Source organism: Anser cygnoides, chromosome 24 (genome assembly GCF_040182565.1).
Source record: "Anser cygnoides isolate HZ-2024a breed goose chromosome 24, Taihu_goose_T2T_genome, whole genome shotgun sequence".
Classification (NCBI taxonomy): domain Eukaryota; kingdom Metazoa; phylum Chordata; class Aves; order Anseriformes; family Anatidae; genus Anser; species Anser cygnoides.
Window position 1 is genome coordinate 6,039,516 of NC_089896.1, and position 21,608 is coordinate 6,061,123.

Genomic DNA, 21,608 nt, shown 5'->3' on the forward strand with positions numbered 1-21,608 from the left:
AGGTCTCTTCAGCAGGTGCTTTATTATCTCAATAATTCAGCCTAAGAGACTTTCCAGATTCCCCAATTCCCAGAGTTCAGGAGCTACAAATAAAAGTCTTTTGCTCTTTCCCTGATTTAGTTTATTTAGCCTCATTTATCTGTGTTCTTTCCAGATCTTCCCCAGGAATTTCATTTAAATGTGGAATTGACGATATTCGGTGAAATTGCCTTAAGGACTGCATTGTGTTAAAATGCACATGAGACAGCGTGCGTCCCACTTGGTTTAGGTCATTTATAAAATTCACTTTGAATTGAGGCCATTAATCTGAACTCAGCAGAATGTTTGCTTATGTCCCTGAATTACCTACATAATTCATCAAAACAGGCCGGCTCTGTTTAAGTGAATCCTGGGGCTGGAGCGCTGGAACGACCTCGTTGGTGCCGGCGCGGGGCCCCAGCCGGTGCTGTCCTGCTCCTCCCCGGTGCCGAGAGGTGTGCTGGGGTTTGGCAGGCCGTACGGCGCCGTAACGCAGCAGCTTTATTGCGGTAACTTCCTCTGTGCTGGAGGCTCCTCAGGTAGAACAGTGATTGTTGAGCACAAACCATCTGAGGGCAGCAGTGCCCAGTGATGCCCACCTTCTGATGCGCTTGCGTCCGGGTTTGGGCAAAGCCTTTCCTGTGGCTGTGACTGCCTTCATCTTCTCTTCGGGGACTAGTGGGGAAACCCTTTCCTTAGCTGCATGTTGAGCGTACACAGCATGCATTTATAAACCTACAGGAGCTCAATAACTTAGAGCCTACCAGGACTGGAGTTGTGGTTCATCAGTGGAGCCAGAAGCCTTTTGGGCACGCGTGCTGTCCTCACGCTGGAGTGGTGCCTTCGAAAGCCAGCAGAGAAGGCTTGTGCTCATCCTGATTTCACATTCCTTGGTCCTGTCCCCTGCGAGAGGTCTGTCCGTCAGAGGCTGCAGTCAGCTTGACACCCTGCCATGAGGCATCTGCTCTTCCACGCGCCGTCCTCATGAGGAGAGTGTTTTACACTCGTCTTAGCACATTGGGAGGTGGCTACAGCTGGGAATGGCTGTGAGGTTGTTGCTACCCCCTGCCACTGCTGTCATACACGAGTCAGGAACATCACAAAAAAGTAGAAAAAGAGTTATCTGATAGGAGCTTATAGGGAGCTGTAACTTAAAAATGTCTCGTCCTGATAATGCACTAAGGTACATCGAGTTTGCCGGGTGTTTTGCTAAGGGAAATTCAAGTGCAGAATAGGCAAGATATTCTGTGCCACAATACGCTTCCAGTCTTTGCTTTCATTAGACAGTGTTTACCTAAAAGGTAAACCACCTGCTCCAAGCTGCCTCTCCCTTTTGTTGGGCTGCAAAGTCAGTCTCTGGTGGAAGGTGTTTTGCCTAATAACCGGCAGCATCTCCAAAAGGGGGGGGGGGGGGGGGGGGAAGCGTTGCTGTCCTTTCCCGCTTGTGCTTAGGTTTCCTGAAGAATTCATGGGAGATGAGGGAATGAGCCCCTTCGTGCCGATGCTGAGTATTCAGTGTGTTGTCTCCTTGTGGAGTGGTGGAATTTAGATCAGTCGGCGGGCTGCAAAACGGTTGGGATAGGGCTAATTTGTTTTATCATTTGGGTATACATAAGGGTATCCTGAAGTTGTTAGTGCGTTTTGTCCATTTTCTTAACTGAATCCGATCGAGTCCTGCGGCTGTTCTAAAATACCTGCTTAGTGTCGTTATCTAGTCAGTGCAGTCGCTGGAAATGCATCCTGAGACTGCAGACACCTAATTATGGGGAAGAGATTTTGCCATCAGTCCAGACAGAAGAAAATCTTTGTTGTGGACCTGTTTAGATTGCTAGTGAGAAGCAGAATCTATAAAGCTTATATATAATACATAATAATGTTTCTCTAGTATCTGACACTTCATTAAAAACAAAACAAAAAGAACACCTCACCAGCTTAGATGACTGGCTCACTCATCCAAGACCTTACCTTTCTGCCTATTAGTTAATGAGTGTTGATGAAGGTGTGAAATTGGTTCCAATTTGCCATGGTAAGTGAAAATTTCATGCTGGAAGGAGTAATGTAAAAGGTAATGCAGGAAACTAACAAATCCAAAAGACACTACATGGGTCGCATACTGAAAAACGTGAAGCCCTGGCTTTCCATTCATTGCCAGAAAGCTGCAAAGGTCGGCACTGCTCGAAGTTACTGCCTCACCAGCACCAAGCTTTTCAATGTATGTTGGCTGTTAATTTGAAAGAACGTTTTTTTACTATTTCTTTTAAAAAGTGAAAGTAAAAACAGCCCCTTGACAGAACCTATCAAGACACACAAAAAAAGCAGGAAGATGAGAAAAATGTCACCGCTCATGATGATGTTAATTATAAGGTAAATGAATGTTGACATTTGAGAGTTCAGTTGAAAAGATCAGACACGCTAAGGCGTATAGGATCTATGTAAAGTATGATGTAGAGAGATGCAAAGTTGTGTAATGTCTGAAAGCTTACCATTTATAGAAGAGCAGAAGAAAGGAAAAGGTTCGGCACTGTCATCTTTGTCGCTTCTCATAATTATACAGTGTGAATCTAAAGATACTTTTGAAAGCTTCTTCTCTTGTAGTCTTTCTTAGTCAGATTTGTGATTTAAAAAAAAAAAGGACCCAACATGGTAAATGTTATCTTTAAAACCACAGGGTAAATAGAAGTAATGTGTGTTACCTTTCATAATGTGATGATATTTTGGTGAATGTTTTGCCTTTAGTAGAGATAGAAGTAATCTCAGTTGCATAAAGCTAAGGTCAAAGACTTAATTTTAATCAGAATAGCTCTCTCTTTAGCAGAGGTGTACACGCGGGTCCTTTTAGTGAAATGCTTCTTCATAAGCTATTTTTGAGGTGGCAAACACTGCTGCTTTTCTTCCTGGACAGAAACCAGCTAAGAAAATGGGAGTAAGACACGTCCTTGCCATTTCTGCTGCTGCCGCCTTCTGTGAAGGTAAAGTGCTGTCACTCCGGTCTGACAGCGCAGCCAGCCGTTGTCATCACGACTCAAGTCCAGAGCCTGGGAGACTTGATTCTGGGCCCTTCCAGGCTGGAGTAAGGAGTAGTTACCCTTAGCAATACCTCCAACTGTGTGCTGGCATGCTTGCCTTTAATGTTACTGAGGGTCATCAGGGAAGTTATTACCAAGGGTGGCTTTTTTTCCTGTCTCCTCCTTCCTGCCATAAAATTGTGAGGTCTGTAAAGTCTGGTTGCACCTTGCAGAGGGGCTGTTTAACCACTGCTTTGGGAGCCTGGGCTGCCAGACCACTGAAAAGCCAAGTGCTGGTTTTAGAGGAGACACCGATGCTGCCATGTACCACCTCTCTTACTCAGTCGCAGGAAAACCATCTCTCTGGAGGTGCCTTGTCCTTGACCTACTAACTCTGTACAGAAACACGATTTATCCACTTTGCATGCCTATGAAGAGTGCGCGCTTTCAGCGTTTTCTCCTTCTTTCTCGTTTCCCCATTATTGTCCTGACTGTGGCAAGCTAAGGTCACTGGGAGGAGAACGGTCTCTTGTGCTGAACTGGTTTTCAAGATGCTGCTAAACCATGCCAGATCTTCAGCTGCATGTCATAAAGGCTTTATTTTCTCTCTAATTCACACAATGTTGCCTTTTTATTTCTGATCCTTTTTAATATGAGTAGTTACTCATGTTTTCCACTTTAGTGCAATTATACCATACTTTGCCTTTTCTCTTTTGCAGGTAGCTGACAAGCTTGTTGAGCCATTACATGGTATTAAATGAAGTAATTGCAATATTAAGTTCCTTCCATGCCATAAAAAAAAAAAAAAAGCTATTAAAGAGTAACTGCATGATACTGCCTAGAGAACTGGGCTTTGGGCTAAAAGCAGTGCAGGGGCATTTTGGGGGTTTTGACCACCCTAGGGTGCCTGGGTAGCAGGGACTCTCCTGCTTCTCTGCCCTCTGCCTGCTCTGGCAGAGGATGAGCTCGGGGCTGGTTTCAGATCCCTCATCTGATGGACTGACTGCTATCAAACGGGCTCTGCATTGCTGGCTTCAATGGGAATTAAACATCTCCTGCACCACTAGAATTCATGTCCCCTGAGGAAGAATTTTTGGCTGATACCCAGACGAAAGTATTACGAAGCTTTTTCTTCATGGGAAGACCATTTTACTCTGCTCATTGTCTTGATGGCACGGCCAAGGACATCATCTCCACAGGTTACTGGGATCATAAATGTTTGTGGCTGTTCCCTGTTGTCTCTCTGGGTTGCCAACAAAATCATCTAGTGAGGCGCTGTGCTTAGATGTGAGGCTCATCATTTACTTTATCCTGATGTTGGGGCTGCCTGTGCTTCTGGTTTGTCAGCTGGGGGCCTCGCTCCGCTCGTACTTTGTCATGAGCTTCTTGCTCGTCTAACCCGCGACACGGCTTCTCTTTGCATGAAGTACAGCTCAGATGCGTTACATGTGGGGAAAAATAAAGGACAAACTGCAAAGCCATCTTGTAAGTGAGGGGAAGGGACATCACGGAAACGATAAGCAGTTTATTCTAGAGGAATTATTTTAAATGCTGTATGTAAATGCTGAAGTGCTGCGAATCCCTAGATAAGATGCTGTTGGGTAAGATAACAAAGGTTCAAGGAGTACTGATCTCAGGAATATTTCTTGATAGCATTTGTTTGAATTGAACATGCTGCCTGTTTTTCCTTGATAGTGAGATCACCTCTCTCTCATGTCTACTGTGGTTTGAATTGTATATTTTGGTAACGTTTGTCAACAGAACAGACAATGAGCCTCCCCCCATTAGTTGATTTTTATTTTAATGCACCTGTTATTCATTGTTACTGGAGACTTTTCCTTTTATCAGAGAGTGTCCTCTCTGGGAGTGAAGTGAGGGTGTATAATTTAATCTCGTGGCTGTAAAAATCCATTCCCGGTTGTAGTCGTTGGCAATTTAACAGTGGCGCAGCAAATATTAAATGACTCACCTGCACTTCAATAGAGTTATCATAATGAAGTTTGATGTATACCAACAGATAGAGGAAGTTGCTCTTACTTTGCACATCTTATGTACAATTACAAAAATAGCGTGTGTGTTTCCAGTTCTCTGGTAATGATTCCTCGACCCCCAAACTCTAACAATATTTCCTTTGTTTATAACAACTGCCTTCTTTATAATACTTCCACCTACAGATATCCGGGGCTCTATGAAGTAATACCGTATGTATTTAAAAGAAAACAAAGCTGGAGCAGAAGCAGGTCACCCAAAGCACAGTACCCAAGCCCCAGTCAATGCCCACCTCCCTCTCCAGCCGAGCCTCTCCAGTAGCACACTGCTTGGCACCGCTGCCCTTTCCATGCCCGGGTCGCTTGGGAGAGTTGATGCTAAACGTGTTTAAGTGTAGAGCGAACTCCTTTAACCTCTGCGTGCACACATACGTGTGTTTTACTAACCTTAAGTCCTCAGATAGCCTGTAAGGTAAGAAATGCACCACGTAGCTGTTTGTCTTTGGTGTGCTGGTACTGGAGGACACTGGCAAGAAGAATGGCTTTTCTCCCAGACAGGCAGCAGCTGTTCTGGCAGAGGCTGCCGTGGGCTTCATGCCAATTAAATCCCTGTTACTCTCGCTGTCCAACTCTAGAACAGACACAAGCTACATCCATTGATATTAAGCAGACAGCAGGAAACAGCCCAAATTAACCGATCCTTCTCCCTCCTCCAAACTTTTGTCTGAGCAAAGTATTTTATACAAGTGCCCTGCTTTTTGTTCGACTGTTGCGTAGCTGTAGTGTATATTCTGTACGTTAAATGACTTCTAAAATTTGTAGGCTTACTCCTGCTACACAGCTTGCTGTAGTCCACTTCTGTGACCTTGGGTAATTCCCTTCTACTTTTCTTGCTTTTTCTCTGGGAGATGTAAGTTCTTTGGGGACATAACAGGTTGTGTCCCTGCAGTCATTTACTGCCTGTAGCCATGGGCTCCATCCTTATGGACTATCTAGATTGTAATAGGAATTGTTCACATTGTGGAGATTTTTGTAATTTTTGCATTGTTTTCTTAAATACAGCTGATTCAACAAATCAAATACTGCAGACATCAAATTTTGAAGGGCTGCGATTATTTTTACAATGCTGTGGTTTGCGTGATAAAATGGTACCCAAGTCCATCGACAGCTTTTTTCTTTAAACCTTTCTCATGCCTTTGAGCACAGCCAGTGAGCTGTGGGCTCTTGTCGGAGGAGGCAGCGGGCATTGCTGATAGCCCTGTTATAACCTGACTGCAAATGTATGGAGGAGGTGGGAGAAAACGGGCAGGCAGAAGTTTAAATGAGTGCTTTTCTTTTCTGAAAGCTTTCACTGAGGGAATCTCTGAAGTGGAGTTGCTGCTCTGCTGTCAGATGTGCTGGCTCTCTGAGGCAGGCACAGGAGTCCGCACTTTGCTGATGAGAATGTACCGCTTGATCCTCAGAAACAATCATTTATTTACTTGGATCGAATGCTTGGAATTCTCTCAACAGCAAACTATTTTGTTACACTAGCCTCTTGAAAATGGATTTTTTTAAATAATTCACCATTAAGGGTGGTTTATGCTCTTCTGCTCCAGTTATTCAATTGCTTGCTAAGTAAATATACATGATCTTGCAAGGACCTCTTCAAAACCTTTCCTTTGACAGGAAAAGCTGAAGCCGTTAATGATGACCTGGGAAAGAAACTGTTTGGGTGAGCAAAGGGGAAAAACAAGTCTTATTTTTTCCATAGCTTCATTGACTGGATGTTGCTGAAGAAGCTTCCTTGTGTCTGCCACTAGATACGGTAAAGCTCAAACATTAACTTAGCAGAGAATGCAATATCAAACCTTCCGGTGTGGTTTAAGCAGGTAACTCTTCTTCTCTCTGAAGAGGCAATGAGGACAATGAAGTATTCAGTGCAAAAATGAGAATCTAGCTTAACAATTCATTGCTGTAACTAGTATATTGCACCTCTCACAGGGCTTTGATATCCTGGCAAAATAAGTATTTATTACTTTGCTGGTCTCGCATTAAATAGCGTAGTGTAAAATGACAATGTCAAACCAAGTTAAGAATCTGCTTCATTATGAGAGATTTCCTTGCAATAATCCTATATATTATACTTCTGTAGTCACTGTAGAAATTACCACGGGGACCACTCTGTACAAACGACTGCTTCTTCAACATCATCATTACCGAATCTTCTCTCCCTCATAAAAACTCCTCTCGGTGATCCCACAGAAATCTTTTTTGTTGCCTGCCTTTTTATTAGCCCTACTTTTGAGCCACAGCAGCGCTGCCCTTCCGAAGGGAGGGGGGGAGGCCTGGAAGGGGCTGGCTGCCCTGCAGACGGGGCCAGGAATCTGGAGGGCAGCCGCTGAGAGCCCTTCGTGCCTGGACCAGGGGGGTGCTGGGCTCTGATGGAGGGGACAGAGTGGTCAATGCAGTTGGTGGCATTGGTGACATCTGTGAGGAGCTCCTGAAACGCCCAGCATTAGCGTGTTGACTTGGTCTGTTCTCCGGCCCTGGTCTGTGGGTAGTTACAGCTCTGGGCCGGGAACAAACGTGGGACAGGAATGTTCTGCCTCTTGTGTAAAATACAGGAAGGTATGAGAACAAATAAATTGGTGTGTATATGTGACTTCCAGAATGAGGTCTTATCCCCAGCACATCCAGGCTTTTAAGGAGACTGCACGTGAGAAGAGCACCAGCCTGGGGGAGCTGGGCTCTCGGCCGTCAGCCCCCTGTGTCACCTTGCCCGCTTCCCCCGGTGGTGCTGTCGATAATTATAGTGACCTCTTCTGTGCGAAATGCTGAGGGATTTACTGATGGGCTGTCTGCGCAAGATACAGTGCTCCCAGGCTGCCGTTCTGGGAACTGTGCCTAGTTTTTGTTTAACTTTTGCCCTATCCCAAACACCTTGATCGGAGGATGGGAGTATCAGAAATTAATGAGGTAAACACGTTCGCCGTTGGAAACAATCCCTATCTGTATCTTCTTCTCCTCCGTTCTGCTCCTTTTGAATTTGATCCTGTGTTTGGCTTAACACTGTTTTTCCATGCCTTTTATAGCTCTCACTCAGACCTTTAATAATATTTGATCTCTTTTTTTCTTTAAGCTTTAATATACAAGACATGTATATTTTAGTTTTATGAATCTTCAGGGAAACCTCATTTACTGAGAGTCTGCTTGAATGACCTTGGAGGGTAATTGAATTCTTTTTCTCCCTCTGCCCCTGCAACCTTCTTGCAGGCATAAAATATTACAGTGGCTCATGCTGGAGACCAAGAGGCAGTTTCACTTTTAGTAGGAAGGTGCAAAAGAGGTTTCCGTGAGACAAAAGGGTTATTAATTGGATTGTGCCTTCTAGAGCGCGTGGGTTACACCGATGCTGTTCCTGAGGTTACCTGTGGCCGTAGTTGAACTTGTGTGTTGTTGCTGCTGTTAACCGTGGCTCTGGCTGTAACTGTGGCGTGTTCTTGTTGTGTAGAGAGGGCACTTCGTGCTCTTTGTCTGGCAGTGATATGATGCTATGGAAGGATTTTTCCATTAAATTTACAAATTAAATGGATTTGCCCTATTTTTGCAGGGTGCTTGTGGCTGAAAAGCTGAGTCCTGGCCCTGTAAGTCCCAGAGCCTTGCCTAACTATGAGAGCAACTTCTCTCAGGTCCCAGGGACCCTGCGGATGAGTATGAAACGCAGAGCAGATAGGACCCTGAAGTAGGTAACTCACTGTTCGGTGATGGCTTAGGCTGCCATGCTTGGCTAAGATCAGGAGTCATTTCCGTTCCTGTTGGATACTAAACAGATAAGATTTGATTTGAAGACAGTTGCATGGTTTACTTAGGAGACTGGGGAGCAGACCAGGTGTTTGCTCTGCCAGCTCTGTGCCTTTCCCTGATCCTATAGTTTTCCCAATCTGGGAGTAGGAAACAAGGGAATTGCACAGCCCAGTGCCTGTGCTGGCGGCCAGGGGAAGGTGCCATGGGTTCAGTGGGAGGAAGATGAAGATTCTCGCTTCTTTTCCAGCTCCAGTGATTTTCAAGTTGGCTGCAGTATGGAATATTTTTATCCCTTCCAGACTTAAGAAGGAAAATAACACAATCATCACACACAACACAGTCATCTCTGGATGTTCTCATCCTGCCTTAAGCATGAAGCAAAGCAAGCGCATCTTTATTCCATCCTGTAGAGCAAAGTTGCTCTTGTACATCTGTTAACTGAGATGCCAGAACAACACCATCTTGTAACGTGCCTGCCATGCACATTGAGGCGAAGATAAAATTGAGCTCTGAAATACTGGTTGCTGTTCATGGACCTGCTTTCATTTGACCTCCTTGTAGTGCCTAATGTCAAGGGCATTGTTCTTTTGATATCTGGTAGAAGGTATTTTTACTGAGCGGAGTTTGATGCAAGGGTCCAATACCAAGTTAAATATTTTTAAAGCTTAAGTTTGGCAGCTGGTAGCACAGAAGTGAATTTTGTAACTCAGAATTGCTATTCTGGAAGGCTTAGGTTCCCAACGGATGGAAATGGCTGTCAGGATCCCAAAGTCATGTTTGCTTGTATGGATCTATAAAGCAGTGGGGTTTTTGGTTTCAGTTTAAAGGATAACAACAAGTCTCAATCACTGTGAATGAGCCTGGCACTGCCTGCATGGGAAGTCCTGTGGTGTAACTGGTGGTGGTGAGTCCCAAGGTTTCTTCCTCTCTTGCCCATTAGTCCTGGCATGAGAGCATGCTCAGGAAAGAGGGAGTGGAAGCAACGCTTAATGGGAAGGGTTCTGCTCATTCTGAACAAAAGTTGAGCACATATGGAAGGGTTTGATAGGAGCGATGCACCAGCTTTGCAGGTGTCCTGGATTTTACCTTGTCCGTCCACCAAAGTACCTTTCTGAAAAAAAAAAAAAAACATAACCTTTTCCTTTTCTATCTAGAATCGGTTTGTATTCAGGAACTGGAGGGTTTACATTTAAAATAAATAAAATTTTACTTTTCAGAAAACCTCTTCAAGCTTTGTGGTCGTATTTTTCAGCACAGTTGTATTGTTTGTTAATGGGATATATATAATTTTCCAGCAGCTGTTGCATGCAGGGGCAATGCCAGTTCTGAATAAATATAAGATTGGAAATAAATTCCCAGAAAGGCAGCTAACAATGCCTAGAAAAGAAAATTGCCATGGAGATGAATGTAAAAGATGATGAAGGCAGACACAGTCACTATATAAACATGCATGGCTCTACCAAGGAGGAAGGGAAACTACTTTCTCTTGGTGGTTAGCTGTAGGGTACGACAAGAAACTACTCCATACCTGTCATGGTAATTTTTAAGCAACGGAAGAGGCTGCTAACCAGCCATGTTGAATCACTGTCAAACAGCGATGTTCAAGAGAAAAATGGACTGCACACCACTTTGAAGGAGGCTGAGGATGTTATCCATACTTCCTGGCCTTGGTGTGTGATCCTGTGGTGCCGAGTGTAAATGAGGGATGGGTTTTGGTCTGCTGTTCCACACGGAGACACGGCTGATTTACGTGGCGGAACAGACTCCAGCTTGTTCTCAGCCAGCTCTGCAGTGCCGTAGCGCGTGAGCAGGGATAAAATCTCATTTTTGTCTCTGGACTGTAAAGCACAATGCTTGCAATACAGATCTGCAGTCTGGTCAAAAAACTGCTGAAGCTGATGGAAATGGTACCTTAAAATGTTTTATAAAGTCAAATTATATTGCAGGTCTAGGTATTATTGCAAAATAGATCCTGAGGTTAGATTTTGAGCAAGATTCCATGGTTTACCATTAGGTCGCCAGTTGCTGGCACTCGGTGGTGATGCTGAATGCTGGAACTTGCTGAGAGCACTGCCCTGTCCCACCGTGCTTCTGCACTTGGTGCTCTCTACAGGGAGGATGCACGAAGGCTCTTGCTTGAAGTGTTTAGAGCAGCTTTGAGGTTGGAATTTAACGACCAAGTGGCTTCTGTGGATTTGGCTTGAAGCCATTATGCAGCTTTTCTTCAGTTTTGGACTTCATGCTAAATTAATATCTAGAGTAAATAAGCAGATGGTTCCACTAAGCCCTTTTCAACAGAAGTTGTAGTCTCACTGTCACCCTACTGCAGTTGGAAGTTACAAAGTAAAACAGTCTTGACCGTGATAGTTCAAAACTGTTGTCTGCTAAAAGGACTGGAAATGTAGTCCCTTTTATGTAAGCACCCAGATGTACAGTAATGATGGATCCCTGTTCCAGTTTTCTATACGCTTTCTGGAACAGAGCAGCACTCCTCCAGGGGCTAAGCAAGGGCCACAAGTGCATGGGGCTGTAAGAGTTGAGCACCCTATAAAAGCACCCTATAAACAACCTACGTAGGCTGTGACTTCTGGCCACGAGGCACGTTGCCATCGTTCCGAGTTCATGTACACTTCAAAATGATGAAAATAAAAATAAATGAAACTTTCAGCCCCTTGTGATTTGATGAGGAGGGGAAAAGGGAACAGGACACGCTGTTCCCAAAGCTTTGGTGCTGCTGCCATCAATCAGCGCCCATTGGGCCGGTACCCCGGGGGCAGCCGGGGTCCTGAGCAGCTGCAGGAGCGCTGGCACCCAGGGGCCGTTCATCACTTGATTAGTTCAGACTTTTGCCCGGAGGCAGGAGCCATTAGACCTGGCTTACACCTTCCTCTGGAGGCTTTACCATCTCACCTTGTTACACAGCCCATCAGTTCCCTTCATCTTTAAAAGGGAAATGGAAGTGCTGTGCCTGTAAAGATGTATTTTCTGCAGTTGGCGCAGTTGTGTGCCATTATTTATTATCAGCATTAAGTTGCAGTCCTGTGTAGAAACTCCAGTCACATTCAAATCCTACTGTGGTAAATGTGGAGCCAGAAAATAGTCTTTGCTCAGACAACTTGCTATTTCTGATTACTTTCTTCATCCTGAGGCTGCTTTGCATTTTGTTGTAATTTCTACAGCCAAGACTGCTGTAATTCTAGCATGTCTTCATAGAGCTGTCAGTTACCGAAGCTTCAGTTTGCAAGTCTTGTTTTCTCCTGGTTTCTGGGACTCTTTGTTATGTTGCAGAAAAGCCTTTGTAGAAACTACAAAAACAAGAAACAAACTCAATTTTGTGTCTGGTCCAAATGTGGTTGAGCTCCAGCCTAGACTCCAGTTGTATCTGAAGCTTGGCATCTTCAATTTTTAATGCGACGTCGTAACGTTAGGCAGTGGAAGGCAGTATCAGTTCAGAGTTTTATGAATTTAAAAGCAAAGGTGACTTGACCTGATTGTGCACCAGTTCCCAAAGGAAGCAACTTCTGCAGCTGGTGTGCTGGAAAACCGAGAGGCTAAAAGTTGAATAATCTTTCAACTTCTTGGGCTCAGTCTTCAGAATTTTGTGGGCTGACTGTTGTGCAAACATGCCCCATGTCTTTCCAGCCTAATCTGTCAATAGAGAGTCCAAATTTAATGGAACTTAAGTGCATTGTTAGACTGACAAAGACGTGAGTATATCTGTGCTTGCAGTGATGGAAACGGTTGCTATTTATCAAGTAATAAATAGTGTCTCTTGCTATCAACACATCTAACTCTGCCTGCACTGAGAAAAACAATCTCTGTAGCACTGATAATAAGGCAGAAAGGGTTTATAGGAAATTGTAATAAAGCTGTAGCAGATTTCTTTGGGGGATTTGCAATGCGGCATTAGTAAGCTTCAATTGCATTAGCTGTTCTTCTGTTATGTTGAATTAGTGTTTGTTTTCTCCTGAATAGAATAAATATAATCATGTTTGTTACCTTTCTTGTGGTATGACTGGAGCCAAATGCTGTTTCTGTAGTAGAAGTATTATGGTAAGTACTTTCACGTAATAAAATGCATCCGTTTCAGCAATATGGTCTCCTATTCCGGTACCTGCCATCATAGTTGATGGGTTTGCGCTCTTGCAGTCTTGCTTTCCTGAGCCATAAACAAACACATTTGTTCTGTCAGTTGACTTCCATTCTACTGAATCAGTTTGTAGTGAGGGTGGCTGCATTGAGGTCCCTTTTACTTGAGTCGGGGGAAATTGGCCCTTCTTTTTCCTTTTGCAAGAAGTCTGCAAACTCCCCTTAGCAGTGCTGTTCAGTCCCTGAAACGTGTCCTCTGTGGGAGGAAGAGCCTTTCTAATAGCTTTTGGTAGTGACCTACCCCGAAGGATCCGTATCAACAGAGTGGGAGCTTTTCATGCCCTGGGATGCGGCTCCCCAGTTGTTGGTGCACAGCAAAAAGCCCACGTCCAGACTCTGTCCCACTTGGCAGTGCTTTGCAGTTGAAGCAGGAATGTGGCTTTAGCTGCATTACGATGGAGACAGACTCTAAGTTCATGGCCAGCTTGACTACTTTACAATTACCTTTATGCACCATCTGCATTTTGCTCATTGCTGTCGTAAGTGGCGTGTCAAATTATGCCTTCAGGTTGAAGTGGATTTTATTCCAAAAATGCAAATCTAAACTCTGTTAATGCCTTGAAAACTAAGTATTTACCTACAAGCTAAGCCATTTACTTTTTTAATATTTAATGCATGCTTATATATGCATGCATGTGTACATATATGTATGTAATTCTCTGTGTAAATGTAAGAAACCAATTATGTGTAGTAGGGAGGTGTGCGCATAAATACTGGTTCGCTTAATAAGAATTCCTCAGAGACCATCTTATCTGTTGAATTGCTCCATTGTGACAGCTTCAGAAATGCATGTGGACTAATGGATTCTTTCATTAAGTGACCATAATTAATCTAGCATGGAGATCCAAGAGAATTCAGACTAATGAGACTGAAATAATTTTGAAGCATTTCATAGGTTAAGGAAAACAGCAGAGAAATCAGATTGTCAGATCCCCTGCACAGTGCAAATTAGTTTGGCTCTGTTGTCTCCAATGGAGCCACGTTGACTTGTATCAGCCAAGGTTTTGGTTTACACTCTTTTAAAGATGAGCTGAGGAATGTCACTTAAAAAAATGAAGAGTTTAGAAAACTTCAGTGTAAAGGCTCCTGCAAAAAAAAGTATTGATTTGCTTTTAGCCAGCAAATTTATCTGGGAGCAGGCATTAATTAAGGTTGATGTCAGTGACTGATGGTTTGCTGCTGCACGGAAATGCTTTCATCTTTAGATGGAATGGGGGTGGGAGGAAAAAGAGTAAGCAAGCTGAGTGATAAACTAATCAGATTTCATTTCCATTACTGGTTTTGGAGGTGGTAGAGGCAGATATCACAACTGGAAGGCTTTGGGAGAAATTTGTTGCTCTCGGAGCTGAATCTGAATTCTGTTGTTAAAAGATCTGTGCAGCTCTGCTGAGAGAAAACAGGCAGGTGGCAGAGTATTTGAGGTCAAAAGTGCTGTGACCTAGTTAAATCAGGAGGGGAATTTAGCCCTAGAGCTGCATCCAGGAACTAAGAATCAGGTGGAATCCGAATCGGCAGGCTTCTTTCATTAAGATGCAGGTGTATTCTTTCCATCCCCTAGAGCATTTAGTGAGGAACAATAACTTGATCTAATTATTCATTTTCCTTGTAAAAGTCCATTGTGCTGAGATGTCTCTTGCCACCAAAAAATGAGGTGTAGAGGTGCTTAAGTATACTTTGTTTAAGAGAGCAGGCATGCTAAATAAGATGCTCAAAATTGATGGTACTTCACCTCTCATGATAATATGAGCAGAGGTTTGGATGAAAAGTTAAAAATACGGGTGAAGTGAATAATAATGCAGAGCTATGAATATCTTCAGCAACATGTCCCCGAGTCGTACTGAAAGGAAGAATGAATCCCCAGAGTCCCAGTGCTGCCGTGCGATGGAGCCCCAGGGCCTGTGGCTGTGAGGAAGCTGCCGGCTGCGACTAGGCCGCACTCCGGGGGCCGGGGCTCAGCTGGTGCCAGCTCTGTGCCCCGAGCACACAAGGTGTGTCTCAGCAACGCTCGGATGGGATCCTGAACGGCTGGAACGATTAATTCCAGGTACCTCTGAGATGCAGAGGTTTGGGGTTGGGAGAGGAGAGACATGGAGACCAGCAGAATGACTCCGAGCCTTCCCCAGTCGTGTATTGCTCGTGTCTGACGTGGCTGTTGCTGAGTCAAAGTCCCACGAAGGTGTCAGAGGTGCCAGGTATTCCATGTCCTGTCAGTCAGAAAAGCTTTTTTTCTGAATCTTAAAACCTCAGAGCTCAACTCCCCATCCTGCGATAATGTTGGTGTGACCTTGGAAATGCGAGCACCCCTCTCAGGCTCAGCCTGGTCCCTGCTAAAACATAAGGCAGTACTACTACTGCCACTAAAGTTGTTTCCTTGTCTTTTATCTGTTTGGGCTTATTTAAGATGGTGTCTGGCTACATCCTGATTCTGAATAGCACCGGGGCTCGTGTGTGCCTTCAAGTTCATGCTTAAATTCATTCTCTCCAAATAATGCACTCGATGTAATGGGATTTCAAGTAGAGTTCCTAACTCCAGTTGTGACCTTTGACTTCAGGCTTTCTTACAGTCGGTTTGTATAGCATCTGCACAATGAACTGCTCGCTGTGTTTGGGTTCTGTAGGAAGTACTGTGGTCAAATTCATACTTATAAAATTTCAGGGTAGCTCAAATTGGATCTTCTGCCTGCAAATATCTCCTTCTACTATTCTAGTGCTCTAACTCACTTTCTGACATTTTATTGATTTTTCTTTTTCTTTCTTTCTCTCCATGTGGAACCAAATTAAAGCCGGAATTGGGATTGTAAATAGATAATGGTGCGTGAATGCAGATTAATCATTGCCATCCATGTACAATAATACTAATTGCGCCAAGGGAGGAATGGATGACTGAGTGGTATAAATATTTAATGCTGGATTCCAATGTGAAATACAAGAGTGAAAGAAGAAATAAAGAAAATAGTTGAGAAAACCACACTTCACTGCTTTTGCTCAAAAGAAGAGCTTTGATACCATTAACCTTCCTGTATTATGCAATAAAGGAGAATCGCAGGAGCTGCGTTTAACTTGGCGGTTTCAATTTCACTTAAGAATAAAATGCCTTAGAGCTTATGTTAAAAATGTTGGAAGCCCTTTGGGATAAAATTGGTAAAACTCTCAGAACCTGGTGCTTGAGAGGTGCTTTTTTGACAGGCCATCTAAACTTGCAGCCAGCGTGCGGGGGGGGGGGGGGCAGGGACAGGGTGAGGATTAGGAGCTGTCTCAACAAAGTACAAGGGAAGAGTGAAATTTGGAAAATCTGTACATTCTGCAGGGGTTTCGGTTTGAAAAGGAATAATGAAGTCACAAATACCTGCTAGGAAGAAAAAAAAAAAGGTTATGGAGTATGTTGGAAGTTATTGCTGAGTATCTGTGTTGGTTTTTGTTTGTTCTTTTTCCCCCCAGAATTTAATATGGTCTGAAATTTAAGCAGATCTAGTACCTGGTACAGCAGAAGGAAAGCTTCATGTAGCGTACCATGCACGGATCTGCAGCAGATTAATCTGCTTGGAACCTGAGAGCAGTGCCTGGCATGCCCATATTTCTCTCTAGTTCATTTAAAACCTGTGATCACAACGTGAACTCTTGTCTTCTGCCGGGCCTCTCCTACCGTAGTCCTCCTCTGCCATGCTGATGGAACAAACAGCTGGGACTTGCAGCCTGATCACAAATGTGCGTAAATAAACTGTTCCACCGACCTCGTTCAACCACAAAATGACCCAAGTGCTCCTAGGGCAGCTTTTTTCCCTGCTTATTCAGAGAAGAGCTAAGATTAAAATGGTTGTTCGTGTTCAAAGCCTGCTGTCTGCACAGGAGCAAGTCAGAAGCTCTCTGTTCTCCCTGTTCTGGGTATTTACCTGGTGAGATCAGCTCCTGTGGGGAGCCCGGAGCCTGCTGTCCTCAAAGCTCCCCGTGTGTGCTGGGAACGTGCCTTTCGTTGCCTGTATCACAAAGGACTGTGACATAAAAAGCTAAAATCTGTTCTCTATGCGCTGTGCATAGGATGAGCTTAAATTGCGGGAGGGAAGAAAAAATCAGGCTTAGCTATGAAGAAACACATTATTTCTAAATCCTCGCTGCCATTGAGTTTTTCCTGGGGCGGGTAAATGCTCTTCAAGCGATTACAGGAGTTCCTGTGCTTTCTGAGCACTGGTTTCTCTGCGCTGGTTGCTTGACATTGGTGTTGAGGACCCTTCAAATTTGATCAGCTTTAATCAGTATCTTACAGTATCTTAGGCATATCTTAACAGATTCTTTCTCATGCGAAGTATTCATGTGGTTCAAATGGTAAATTGTGATTTCAAGGGCCTTCTATAGGTAGAGGACAAGCCAGTGTCCAAAAACATGGTCAGTGGGGGACGAGACTGAAGCCAGGGCTGAAACGAGCTTGTTCATTGTCCAACCTCCTTTGCCTCTGGTTGCCTCCAGAGAGCTGTTTGTATTTGCAGGCTCAGGCACGGCTGTGGAGGCTGCTCCTGGGGGCAAGCTCAGTTCATTTCTTTCTCCAAGTGACTCCTGAATTGAGACGATATTTAATATAGAATGGGTACTGAGTTCCCATCAGTGAGTAATGGTTATTGATTTTACTTTAAAAAACAAGCCACCACCAATTCTTACATTGCTAGTTAGTCATCCCAGAGCCCAGATTTCCAGTTAACATGTTGTCATATTCAGGAAGCTGCATATTTAATCCAGTGATTCATATCTCCTGACGATGGCAGCAGGGAAGGGGAGGAGGAAGAGGAAATGGACATGGAGAGGCTTGAAAAGTTTTTGCAAATTACTAATAGACTTTTAAAAAACAGACACAAAACCCTGGAATACTGAAAAGTGAAGTAGCAGAGGTCAAAAATAGTCCAATGAGTCATGTGAATAAAAGCCCCTCTATTAGAAATCCAATCATTTACTGGGCTAATGGTAGGTGTTGAAACTTCAGCTACTTAATGTAGCACAAAAGTGTGTTGGGGAATGCGGAAAGAAGTTTCAGCTTTTAATTAGCTCTGGGCATTTTAAACTCTCTGTGATGTATTTCCTCCTTATTGAAGACAACAAGGCAGCGCTGGGTTTATGAAACAAAAATAACGTGACCTTGAAAAGCTGGAGGTATAAACATCATGTGCTCCGTGTCACAGTGCAATCAGCGTCCTCGCCAAGAGATTGTTTTAGCCTTTACCGTGTGCCTTTTTGTTTCGGGTTGCTGTCACTTTGCCTGCTGGTTTAGCAGTGCTAGCGGGTGCTGACTGGCGTTACCCCTATGCACAGAAAAGTCGGTGGTGGCTCATGCAGGACACTTGGGGTGTTTTCTCTGCTTTTAATGATTGCTGTTGACTCTTGCCTGCTGAGCATCCTTCCCATTTCATCTGAGATTCAGCAACAGCAGCCAGGGCATTTGCATTCAAGGACCACGCAGCTGCTTCAGATCAACTGTGTTTATCTGTAATTAAATATTCCATTATCAATTAACCATTAATGCTTCCTAGCGATTATTTCAAACCTGTGGGAGCCTTATAGTGAGAAGGTAGTAGTTAACTGCAGGTGAGCACGATGTTTTCTATTAAAAGCGTAGCTGTAGCCATTTGGTTTCTTACCCATCAGAACATTTCATCCCTGACCTATCCGGTCTGGTGCTGGGCAGCATGATTTCATTGGGAATGAGCCCTTCTTTCTGCCATTGTGCACCTGCAGATTCAGTAGCAGCAGCAGCTGAGGAAAAGGTGGGAGATGGGGATGCTTTTGGTCTGGCTGCGTGACGGTGGCTTGCCTGCTGCCTGGATAACGTGAAGCAGGAGAAGCTGCAGCCCTGGGATTACAGCTTGCGCCTTCCAGCATGTTCCCTCCTGCAGCACTGTGGTTTTTTTCTCCTCCATAGCCCCGAGTGCCAGATGGAGCTGCTCGGGTGAAGCAACCTGTGTCTGAGGTGGGGATTTGATGTTGGGTGGGTCAGCCCACCGCAGTGGTTTGTTTGCTTTGTTCTTTGGGAGGGTTCCCCCCCAAAAAAAATAAAACAAAACTGTTGGTGCTTTTCCTGTGGTGCATGGTGCTGTACCATGCATCCATCCTGGACACTTCCATGGGGTACCCAGCCAAAGCAGCCCTGCTGGGGCTCTGTTCTTAGCCTGAGACGTGTAAAAAGGCAGCAGCTGCTTTGTTCCTCCTTGCCATCGCTGTTGGTGTGTCTCAGCTGGTGCTCCAGTGCTGCTTCAGTGCAAAATCCCAGTTGGATGCCAATGGCCAGCAGCATTTGGGATCTAAAATAGCTCCAAATCCTGCAACCTGACGTTAACAATGAGCTGCTTAACTTCAGAAATAAAAGGAATAGGGAGATAAAAGTGAGAAGAGGGAGTCTGTTCAGCTAGAGCCCTGGAGAATACAGTCTTTTTGTGTGCTGAGAGTTTGAGCAGTGGTGTGTATGGAAATGAGGACCCGATAGTGATTTCTTGGCTGATTTAGTTCTTTCAAAAAGCTGTTAACGTCTTAAGCAAATGACATATGGTGCTGATGAACTTCCACGCAGGAAATTCAGGGAGCCATTGTCCCTCACCCTAAATCTTCTATAATACTTTACAGCAGTGCAAAACACTTGTGGTTATGACTGGTTATTTTTCTATATTTCTGCTTTTACTTTCATAAACTTTTTTTTTATGGTATTGCAAAGGTAGCAAGTAGTACTGTATATTAATTTTTCTAACTGGTTTTCAATGTGTTTATTCACTCAGCTGGTGGAATTCTAGCGTTTCACTTTATGTATGCAGGATTCTTGGAAGTTAATAGCATACAATTCATGTATGTAAAAGTAAGTGTATGTGTAAGTAAACCACTAGTCAGCAGGCTGCAGAATCCACTTCTCGAAAGGATACGTATTAAAAATGGGGTGGGGGAAGAGGAGGGTGAAATTCTGCAGCATTCAGGCAGGTTAACTTTATTCTTCTCTAGTTCTTACATCAGGCAATCGAATTACTCAGCTCTGCACAGTTATGAAAGCAAAATTTGGCTCTGCATACCTAAAGATTCTTCATGAGAAGTTTGACTATTGATTCCAAATAATAAAATAGTCTTTGGGGGTAAGAGTATTAAGTTTAAAGATGTTGTCATAACAACCAGCCGTGGTAACTTTCTCAGAATTGGTTTTAGACATCCCATGTTTGATCTCAGCCCAAAATGTGTTTGTTGGAACTTAGTTATTTGAAAAAGTATCAAATTAAAATGGTTTCAGCTAACTTTGAGTTAAGCAAGGATGGAAAAATGCCATATAACAATCATTTTTGGAAGACCTGGTATCTCAGAAGGGTCGACAAAATTGGCACAAAAATATCAATAGAGAAATGTTCAGCAACAATCTTAAACAATTTTATAGCGTAAAGAATGTTTTCAGACATGCTTCATAATTACTCAGAATTCAGCTTAACCCTCCAAGATAATACGTGGTTTAGTCTGTACTGTAGGTGGCAGAGGTGCATTAGTTATGCAGCGTAATCATCTCCGCTGCTTCATTAGCGAGCGGAGCAGGATTACGCTGCAGTTCATCTGCCATTAATAAATAAGCTGCCAAGTATCAGCCTGGTTCCCTGCTGTTTGCCTTAGAAAAAATTTAGAGTACCTTTGGAAGTGTTAGGTGAGTGAAGGACTTTTAAAATACTTTCTAGGCTTCAGTTCTACTCTTGAAATTGGGTAGTTATATTAAAAATGCAAGTATCCTTCTGAATCTAATAGATATACGGTATACTTTTACCTTCATCTAAAAAAAGCACAGACATTGAAGTGCTAATATTGTTTTAAATAAGTGACAGTCTGCGATTAAAAAAATCAAATGGGCTTTAGGTAACAATAATAGGATTCCATAATAGCTTTTGCCATGGTAGCGTTGTTCACCTCACCATGGTTAATGTTAACATTATGTAGCTCAATTCAAGGGTGCTGTGACTTAGGTAAACATCGTTCCGTACTAAGGCTTGGCATGTGACAACTCAACCAGGAATTATGGCCTAAAGTTTAATAAAGCAAACAGTATTTTTTTTAAAGAGGTATAAAGTGGTACGAAGAAAAAAGTTGTTGAAGGACTGATAAAGGGCTGTGGAGCTTTCCACCTCATGTTTGATGGTTATAATCTTCTCCAGGTTGGGATAGATCATAAATCATTGCTTCTTGCTGCCTGTTCCCAGTAAAAGAAAATTGTTCTTGCGATGCTTTATCTCCCTCAGTTAAAATAAACTTTATTCTTTTAAAGAAGAGTTACCCAGACATGAAGACAGGAACTGAATGAGCTTGAGAGCTGAGCTCACCTTGCTTGCTTTAGGTGTGGTATGCCCCCGAGATGATTTTGTGATTTCAGTGTGATATCAATAAGATAACAAAAGGTGACAGTTATGAAAGCACTGCTGCTCTGGAGGAACGTGCGGAGCTCCTCTAGTTCAGTGGGGTTCTGTTCCTTCCGCTCTTCCTCATGGTGCAGGAGTGTCCAGCTGCAGCGGGTGCTGCTATAGGTGCCTCCCGAAAGGGCTTAAGGGCTTCCCGGCCCCACTCCCCTGCTAGCCGGGCCTGGGGAAGGGCTGCATCTTCCTCAGCTCCCTCCCCAGGGTGCTCGCTGCAGCTGGGAGGACTCGCACACGCCACTGGGCTTTGGGGATGAGTG

At 43.8% G+C, this 21,608-nt stretch overlaps 1 protein-coding gene and 1 long non-coding RNA gene across 2 annotated transcripts in view; one reads left to right on the forward strand and one right to left on the reverse strand.

Annotated features, from left to right (window-relative positions):
• Positions 1-21,608, forward strand: part of CSMD2 (CUB and Sushi multiple domains 2) — a 300,763-nt gene that overhangs the window by 109,190 nt on the left and 169,965 nt on the right.
• On the reverse strand, positions 11,921-16,916 carry LOC136786914 (uncharacterized). The gene is made up of 3 exons (XR_010826531.1): positions 16,837-16,916; positions 12,797-12,956; positions 11,921-12,102 (listed from the first exon to the last, which is right to left on the reverse strand). It is a non-coding gene; the product is annotated as an uncharacterized lncRNA (long non-coding RNA).